Genomic DNA, 9889 nt, shown 5'->3' with positions numbered 1-9889 from the left:
AAACAATCTACTTGGTGAAATAGCTCCCTACGAGTGGCTAATGAATGAAATCAGAGACGTCCTAGTAGGTGTGCGGCGCGTGCATGCATGCAGGTTGCCAAATCCTGAGGGTGCCGATACCGGTCAATGTCAAATGCCTCTTTTGTCGCATCACTAGTATATCTCAAAGGACGCCACAGGGCTGTTGTAAATTTTAAACGTTTCTCACCATAGCTATAAAAATCTAAATATGTTAAACTTAATAGTCATTTGTTTTCTAATTCGTTTTAATACCAGGTGTACACGGAAATCAGTTCCCCACTGTACTGAGCAAGTGATTGGTTGGGTTAAGCTTTCGTTTAAGTAAAATTCTGGCTCTTTCAGCAGGGTTTTATTTATGTTCCCATTCCCTAATCTCTTAATTATTTAACTACTACTTAGTAGAAATAAGTCGAAACCAGTTACTTTGTACTTGAATATCTGTAGTCTTGGGAAAACATTGGAAAGACAAATTTTTATGACAACGGATGTATAAATCGTAAATTTAAGGAAAATAAATTCTAGAGCTTTTTTTTGTACCATTGTACGTCTCATTCATTAAATTTGGTTGTAAACGATGCTGCCAAAGTAACAGTTAATTTTTTTAACACTGTACTAGAATTGTACACGTTTTTTCTCCATCCCCTTACAGACGGGACATACTAAATCGTAATATCACCGGTTTAACGTTGAAATCCGTAAGTAATATAAGATGGGAGAGTAAATAAATATATCAAATATTTTAATAGAATTTTTTTTAAACCCCTACCAACTATACAGAACTATCATAAAAACATGCCAGTAAACTCCTATCGGTTGCGTTAAGTTATAATCTAGTCTAGGGCAACTTTTTTTATAACATGGGCCAGAATAAATTTTACATTTTTTCCGCGGGCTGTAGTAGTCAATTGACGCCTTCTTGTGACTTGTATTTTATAGTCTGCAAATAAGAAATAAATAAATAAAAAGTTAATCACTACATTTATTTCTCTTATCGTTTTCGAAAATTACAAAGAATTGGAAAAATAACTATTAATTAGTTATTTTTCCAATTTAATAATCTAATAAAGATCTCGCGGATCGGATAGAAACTTTTCGCGAGCCGGGGGTTGCCCGCCGTTGATCTAGTCTGCTCATGATTCACATAATCGGGCGAAGGTGGCCGAATATCTAGCAGGCGGCTAACAGCCCACAACCACTCCGGGATATAAAATTGGATGCTTTATGTGTGTGTTGCTTCTATCAGCTAAACCGGGTGAGATTGGTGCTCTGTAAACCGCATGTGCCAATGCCTATATAATCTGGCTGATTGAAAACTGACCCGGTTTCGATATTCCTTCCGCCACCGAATTATTCGAATATACAATAGCAATCTTATCGTTTTTTCACGTGTAGTATAGAAATTTGTAAAAGATACATAATGCCGTTATAATAAAATATTAATTTTAATTAATTAAAAGTACGTTAAAATATGAAAATTTATATTTTATAAAATACAAGGAAGGTCATTGGAAGGTGGAAGCAGCGCTTCCATCGCTTGCAATGACGGCACACCACTGGTATCAATTGAATTTTCTTTCTCTACTTTCAATTATATAAGCAGTAAAAACAGTGGCTTAGCGAATATAACTGGCGCCTGGGGCACGACACTTTATTGTCGCTCCCCTCCCCCTCCAGAAACACATATAGTTTGTCTTGGAGACCATTTGGGCGTCCCTCTGCGAGTGGCTCCCGGTGCATGATACACCCCGTTGCACTCCCCTCGCTACGCCACTGAGTAAAAAAGAAAACATGCACTAAGAATGAAAGCCAGAAACGGTAATTTCACCTTACTTCACAAATCATCAGATGGATCAACATTTGAATATGATATGAAGGTTTACAATATAGAATAACTTACAACATAATTATATTACCATACAAATAAAATAAAAGCAAAAAAGAATGTGATATTTTGTGTTAATAAGAATATAATATAATTGTATTTAAACTGTGTGTAAATCATAGTTTTATTATCCGACGAAAATACATTTAATTCGACACTACATCAGTATAAACTATTTACACACGATACAGTATATACTGTGTTCATGCTATCAGCGCGTTGTGCCCACATACTCGGGATGAAAATGGGCCTAAGTTGCTGATAGCGCCGCCCTAGTGGCAGAGCTTGTCTCTATACAGATTGTGGAAGGGAAGACTTCACCCACCTTATATTCTAGTAATGGTGGCAGTAGCTAGTCCACAAAATAAGTCGAAAATCCTAATTTAATTAATTTTTTAAAAAATTTTCGCCCTGTGGACACAAAGAAGGCCGTTATAGGAAGCCCGCCGTGGGTTCGGCCAGACCCATAATGGGGCGACCGGGAGGTGAGGGATGGGACCTAATATAACTGAACGAAACACCCGCTGAAAAATTCCTGGGGTTTTTGACCCATCCGGATTCGATTCTGGACCACCAGAGCAACAGGCTACCTTAACCACCAATTTTATTTAATTATCAAATACTGAATCTTTGTTATTTCGAACTGTGTTAAATAATTGAAGTAAATTTTTGTTAGCTGCCCATTGTGGACTTGGAAGAAGCTAAGATGGACACAATTAAATATAAAGATGCCCACAGGACGGGGGAGTTATGGCCAGATATAATTATTGATTGATCCACCATCGATGGTTTTGAACCCATCGGAGAGCACTACACAGGGCCATATAACACGACAGCGTGTGCCAAAGATTACTAAAGGCATAAACATATGTAGCACGCTATAAACAGTAAGGCCGCGACTCCACTAGCCGTAAAACAGCCGTAAAACCCCTCGCCGTAAAAGCTTTTAATCACGTGACCTATTTGCGTTTGCACTCGGATTGCGGTGGAGGTCCGGCTAGCGAAGCTTTTTACGGCGACAGTACTATTACGGTGTATACGTGATATATCGATATAAAGACAATAATTATATTCTACGAGTTTTTTCTGTACTATAATTACAAATGTAGTAAAAGTAATATCTTTACTTTCATATATTGACTTTTATTATTATATTATTAAGATAATATACAGCATTTATAAGCTTAGCTTTTTTATTATATACTCTTCTAAATTGAAGGATTTTTCTTTGGCCGTTCATATCGCGCGTGTTTTAGGCATCCATTATTATAATCGGGATACCTCTTGTCGTAGATACATGAATACTTTCGGATGTTTTCGATAAATCTTTCCAGATCTTCTAGAGTAGCCACGAGAGAACGTACACAAAAGCTCGTTTTCCGCCATTTTCGCACCGTGTCACGGTGACCTAGATTTCAACTGACTTCTGATTGGTGGATGGTACCGGTTTACGGTCGTATTCACTTCGAAAGTTGAACACTGCTCAACTCGCTTTTACGTTGGTTTTACGACCTGCTCAGGCGTAAAATATCATGGTCACGTGATTAAAAGCTTTTACGGCGAGGGGTTTTACGGCCCTTTTACAATCCGCGGCCTAACGTTTATATCTATCCCTATTTCGAAAACACTGCCAGCATAATTAAGTCGATCGCGGCACGTAATCTTCAATTAAGATTGACACCTTCACATTGTCTGTCTTTATAATAAATACTTCCTGATACCTTCTAAAAACAATCTAATTATTCGTTTCGTCTCGGTCTATTTCAATAGTCTGTTATCACCCTTCAGTACAAGACTTAAAACGTCATAACGGAAAAGGTTGAAGTATTTTCTATTCCAGATACCGGCCGGATTTTGATGAACGGAAACTTCTTGACAGGAAGTGATAACACTTTTCCGTTTTTGTTTATGGTATATTTTCCGGTGATGTTAAAACAAGCTTTAAAATAATGATAATGCATAAGCAGACAATTACTACTACCGTGGCCTACATCAGAACTATTTCGAGTCGTGCTTAATTCAGCAAACCAACTCGAGGAGTTGGAGTTTAAGCAGGTTAAGCAACTTCACTACGTCTATAAACACAAGGTCTAGACACGATACCTTAATACATGGCGGCAGTCGCCATATTGAGTCTTTTGAGGTGTGTGTACTAGTCTTGTGCGTTTTAGATCACTTTAAAGATCGGTCAATTAGTTCATTACTCAATAAACTAGTTCGTTCTTTTAGTTCATTTAGGTCAGTGACCTTCAAATTGCTTGTGCATCCTAATTCACATTATAGTTCGTTCAACTTAGTTCAGACCACCACACCTGTGAACTACGTGTATTTTGTTCGTTTCATTCACATTTATATATATATATATCAGTCCTTATTTTATCGTATCTTAGTTGGTATCCACGTATAATGTCCGGTGATTCCCCCCGCATTCACTAGTGTATAGCAATTTTTATTTAAAATTTAGTTTTCTTGGCACTTTTCCCTTATAGCGCATGCAACAACGAAAAAGGATGTATAGTTTTATATGGACCGATTTTACCTCGAATAAATAAGTTTCTACACGGTGTAATGTGAATAGTTTAGTTTATTCAACACTTGAATACAGCACACCGCATATAACAACGAACTAGATAATACCAGTTAGGAACTAAAGAACTAAAACGGTGAGCAGTTGTGAACTAGTTTACTCGGTCACTTGAGAGATCGATCTTCCGAACTAGTTCGTTCAGAACTACCCAAGCCTAGCGTGTACACTGGCGTCTAATTACAGAACGATTCCGTAGCCGTAGTTCTAGTTTTTACCACGAGATGCCGCTAATGTCGTGACGTTCAGGTAGCGTATACCTCGTACTGTACGGTGTGCTTGGAATTTTTTGTCGATATTTTAGCTTTAAAACCATACTTTATCATCGATAATTGGTTTTGAAGTATTTCCGCTACGTTGCTAAGAAATCGTTATGGAGAATATTGCATTGGATATATTTTTTTTTTTTTTTTTTTAACTCTTTCCGCCCTGTGGGCACTAAGAGGGCCTCTTTTAGTAGGCCCATTATGGGTTCGGCCAGGCCCACAATGGGGCGACCGGGTGGTGAGGGACGGGGCCCGACATATCCGAACGGACCACCCCCCGAAAAATTCCTGGGGATTTTTCGACCCGTTCGGATTCGATCCCGGGTCCCCCAGAGCGGTAGGCTACCACCTTGACCGCTCGGCCATCCGGCCTCAACATTGGATATATCAGAAAATACTTGTTATTGCGATAAGCACTTCTCAGAAGGAAATCTTACTAACAAGCGTGTAAGATTAAAACATAGCAAATCCCGGTGAAGGAAAAGTCTATATTTTGTGGCGAGACTTCACGTTCCGAAGGATTTTCTACTTCCCTTCGATTAACAGAACATATGGAGAAAGTACTGTACCCGTACAGTACATGGATTTGCCTGCGAAATTGTGAAGCTGGAATTCAAAAATACGAAGGGCAAGTAAATTCTGTTCTGAAATTTTAAAAATGCTGTATTTAATTAATATATCTTAAAATAATTGTTTTCGTGAATATTAACAGCTCATTCAGTAGTAAATAAAAATATTATGTACTGCATTTGACAGATTTCTACGAATGGAAAGCCACAGAGGAGTCGAGAACCAACTAAAGTTAACTGCGTCATACTGTCTAAAAAATCATGGAATTTATAAGTTGTACTCGTGCGTCTCTGGCACACGGGATTATGACTATACTCAATTCAGAAATGTAAGAATTACATTTTAGAAGTTACATTTACATTTTACATGTTACATATTAGAAGTTTTTTTAACAAATGTTTTTAGGAAATTAAACATTGCTTTTTCAGATTTAAAAAAAATATTTATCACAGGGACCACATGAAGTTGATATTTCTATTTGGTGTTGTCTGCTGTTTAATAAATGAAAAGAAAACATTCAATAACAGATTGTGTAGGCCTATATAAAAATGTTGCAAATGTATAATTTTCAGTAAATCTTTTTTTCTTAGCTAACATTCAAATAAATCATTGCAGATTTGTTAAATGAGGCTACAAAAAATTCACTAATATTTTACTGACGATGTTAATTTGTTGATGGATTTAAGCTACCGATTGAAAAACTTTACTCAAATTACGCAAGATACACTTAACTCCTGGTATTGGCCAGGGTTAGGTCTTTTTAAAAATCTCGTGAAAACCAAATAAAGATGCCTACGGGAAAAATTGAGTTTGGTTTTGTGGAACATTTCAAAGATAAACGTTAATTGTAAAATAAAATATTGCAAATTTTCTAATATAAAATGTTTAAATTATTTCTAAAAAGCAATGAATAATTTTATTAAATAATACAAAAGAAAACAAAAATTTCGAGTAAGAGACTGAAAATTCAGCGGGAAAATCTTGAGATTAAAAGAATTTAAGAAGGAAAGTTTACATAATCTGTAGAATAACTTTTATAATATACTGTATAATTTTAAATATTTTGATAAAAATAATGAACAATAGTCGTCTTTTAACGCTACGATATAAACATTGAATATTAGACAAAAGACAAATTTGCCGTTCGAAAAACGAACGTGGAAAATTTTGTTCGTAATAAATTAATTCTGACAGTGGTGTATTTACACAGATTGCGTTCCGTCACGTGATTCGGTGACGTCGTAGAATTATGCTTGTCGAGCATCTTGACGTAACGAAGTAGCGACATCTCGTGGTAAAAAAAACTACGGCTACGGAATCGTTCGGTAATTAGACGCCAGTGTGTGTACGGTGTTACTAGAGCGAAGATAGATGTTTCTTTCGATCTCAATTAGTTGGAGTTCTTGTTATATATATATATATACTTTAATGGTTTGATGTCCGTTTTCCCTCTGACAGATTCAGGAGAGTGATAATTTAACAGTTAATATAAGTAATAGTTTATTAATGATTATATACAGAGGAACCAGATTAGAATTGAATAATAATAAATTTTCATCGCTAATAATTGAAAAAATTCTGTAGATTTTTGTCCAACATTTTATTGTTTGATAATGTACAGTACTCAACTTTCATAATGTACATTAAGAAAAAACACGTGATCTACTTACATTTTAGAAGTTTTTTTAACAAATGTTTTTAGGAAATTAAACATTGCTTTTTCAGATTTAAAAAAAATATTTATCACAGGAACCACATGAAGTTGATATTTCTATTTGGTGTTGTCTGCTGTTTAATAAATGTTTATAAATATACTTATTTAATTCTCTATAAAAATAATTTAATTTGTTTAAAGTTCCTAAATGAAGGAAGTTACTATCTCTTGCGAATACTTTTGAAAGTTTACTGTACATAACATATAATGTTTGTGAGAATGGTTTTCTTTTCTCGATCAAATTTTAATTTATACAAATATTTGCTCCGAGCTCCTGTCTGAATTTTCTGGAATGCAAAAATGGCATGCGAATATAGAAAACTAAATGTATTCTTATTTTAAGAAATATCTCCTAATTTCTTCGCTAATTTTGCATTTCAAAACTAAATAAATTTATTCTCATACTTTATTATACGATCCGTTGACATAGCTTTGTATTTTGAAACCTATTTAAAGCCTTTAATTATACGTTAGAGTAACCTCTAAACGAAAAGATACTATGTTTGAAATTATAAAAAGAATTCTGTGGCTCGAATTCTAAGGAACGTGCAATTTACTGCACGTATATACCATGAAATTATACCGTGATCTTAGAGCTACATACCCAATATGGCGGCTCCACGGGAAACATTGGTGTCCTGACCTTGTGTTTGTAGACTTTATTAGTCAATTTCAATAAATTGTGATTATTATTACGGGTATTTATGAAAAAATTCTTCCGAATTTACTCAAGAACAAAGATATTTAAAGTATTTAACGATACTCCTGCCGGTTTATTATATTATATATAAAGGGTTATAATAATTTATAAGTGGGAATATAATGATTTATATATATTCGAATTTGTTTGATTCTTATACTGTATTTATGATTATGTTTGGCTTATGGACAAAAGATGTTCTGTATTAAAAATTTGTTTTCTGAATTTATCAATTTTATTCTTAGGTAATTTACTGAAATATATTAAGAAAAAGAAGACATTTCATTAATGTTTATTTAAAATACTAAACAAATAAAACTTATTTTAAATACTACACAAACAAAACATTTAACACAGTAAAGATCTACATTATCTAAACAAACTGAAAATTAAACAGAACTTAAACCACCATTTGAAAATATACAAATATTTAATGAATTTTATGATTAAAATAGTTGTCTGTTTACTAAAATTATTACTATTATTAATTAATAATAATAAACTTTACTCTCACATAGTATTAACAAGGGTAGTAGTCCCTAGACTTGAAAAAATATAGTTAAACATTGATGTAAATTATAACTGTAAACTGATGAAGTAGACTTTCCATCAAAATTTTCAATAGTTTTAAGCTTTTTCCTTTCGTTTTCTGATATGTTAACTATCAAAAAAATAGAACACAGAGAGAATTTAATGTTGCATGTGCATGGGATAGTGAGAGAAACCTCTTGGAACTACTCCAGGCATTAATTGTTATTTTAGACTTAAAGCTGTTAGACTTAAATCTTAATCATACTGTTGAAGTACCACTTGGGTTCCACAAACTTCCATTTTTTTCCTCAACATTAATTATATATTGTTAATAAATAAAATAAAAATATGTATTATAAGATCTCTAAATGTTTCTAACTAGATGACTATTTAGATATATCTTATAAATGCAGATATTAATATACTTTTCATTCAGGTATAAATCATTGAGATTACATTTCTACTTTGAATATATTTTAAATTTTTACTTCAAATTAAAAAAAAAACTATCATATGTGCAAATATAGAGCATATAATAAAATATTAAAAATATAAAATGAAGCATATATCAAAATGTGTAATTTTATAAGGATATAAGGGGGATACTATAGATTACCACCTATGGAATTTCGGGATTTTGAGTATATATCTGAACTGAGGGGACCGAGACGAGTTCAACGATACTCTACTTTTGGACCGGAGACGAAAAATAAAACAGTTATCATACTTTTTTTCCAGCGATCGCGCGATGATAGGGAGTCGCCTCGCTCTCTCCGTCAAGTCCGCCTCGTTATCGCGATCGGGAGTCTCGTCGCTTGCCGTTAAAATTGCCTTTAGTAGACGTTTTCCCCTTTTTTTACTTTGTTCAAGAACTACCGTGAATCAATAACTACTGACGTTTAGCACATGGCGGCCTGCCGGCGGCTCCCCTCCGGGAGGTCAGTCGGGACGAACAGTGGGAATGGCCCAAGGTCCTAGAATATATTCTAGGACCTTGGGAATGGCCGCCATGTTCGCTGCCATAAGTAACATTAACCGAAATGGCGATCGCGCGATGATCGGAAGTCGCGTCGCTCTCTCCGCTCTCGTATCGCGTGTTTAACCCTACTGGAGATGACCGTAGTCCGACGTCATAGTTTTCAGACTTTACCGCAAGATGGCAGTACTAGCAACTATGGTGCCGTCTTCGTGAGAGCATTAAAAAAGTATGGTAACTTAAAAAGTATGATAACTTTTTTTATTTTTCGTCTCCGGTCCAAAAATAGGGTACCGTTGAACTCGTCTCGGTCCCCTGAGTTCAAATATATAATCAAAGTCCTGAAATTCCATAGGTGGTAATCTATAGTACACCCGAAATAAGTGTGTTTTGTGTGTTTCAAGCACTTGCAGATTTTGTGTTGTTACAGCAAGTCAATATTACTTCAGAAGTCGAGTAATTTCATTTGAAACAATATTACTAAAAGTCCAAACATAATTGTAATTGTTACTAACGAAGGCAGAAGTTACTTTTATGTACTTTGTACGTACAGTACATAAACATGTACACAAATGACCTAAATGTAATTTTTTTTATTCTAAACGAGAATCACTTACAGGATAGGCTTTAAAAAAATGACTTCTT

This window comes from Centruroides vittatus, unplaced genomic scaffold, assembly GCF_030686945.1.
Source record: "Centruroides vittatus isolate TY-2023 unplaced genomic scaffold, ASM3068694v2 contig_1824, whole genome shotgun sequence".
Classification (NCBI taxonomy): domain Eukaryota; kingdom Metazoa; phylum Arthropoda; class Arachnida; order Scorpiones; family Buthidae; genus Centruroides; species Centruroides vittatus.
The sequence above is the reverse complement of the archived record's forward strand: the minus strand, read 5'-3'. Positions refer to the sequence as shown.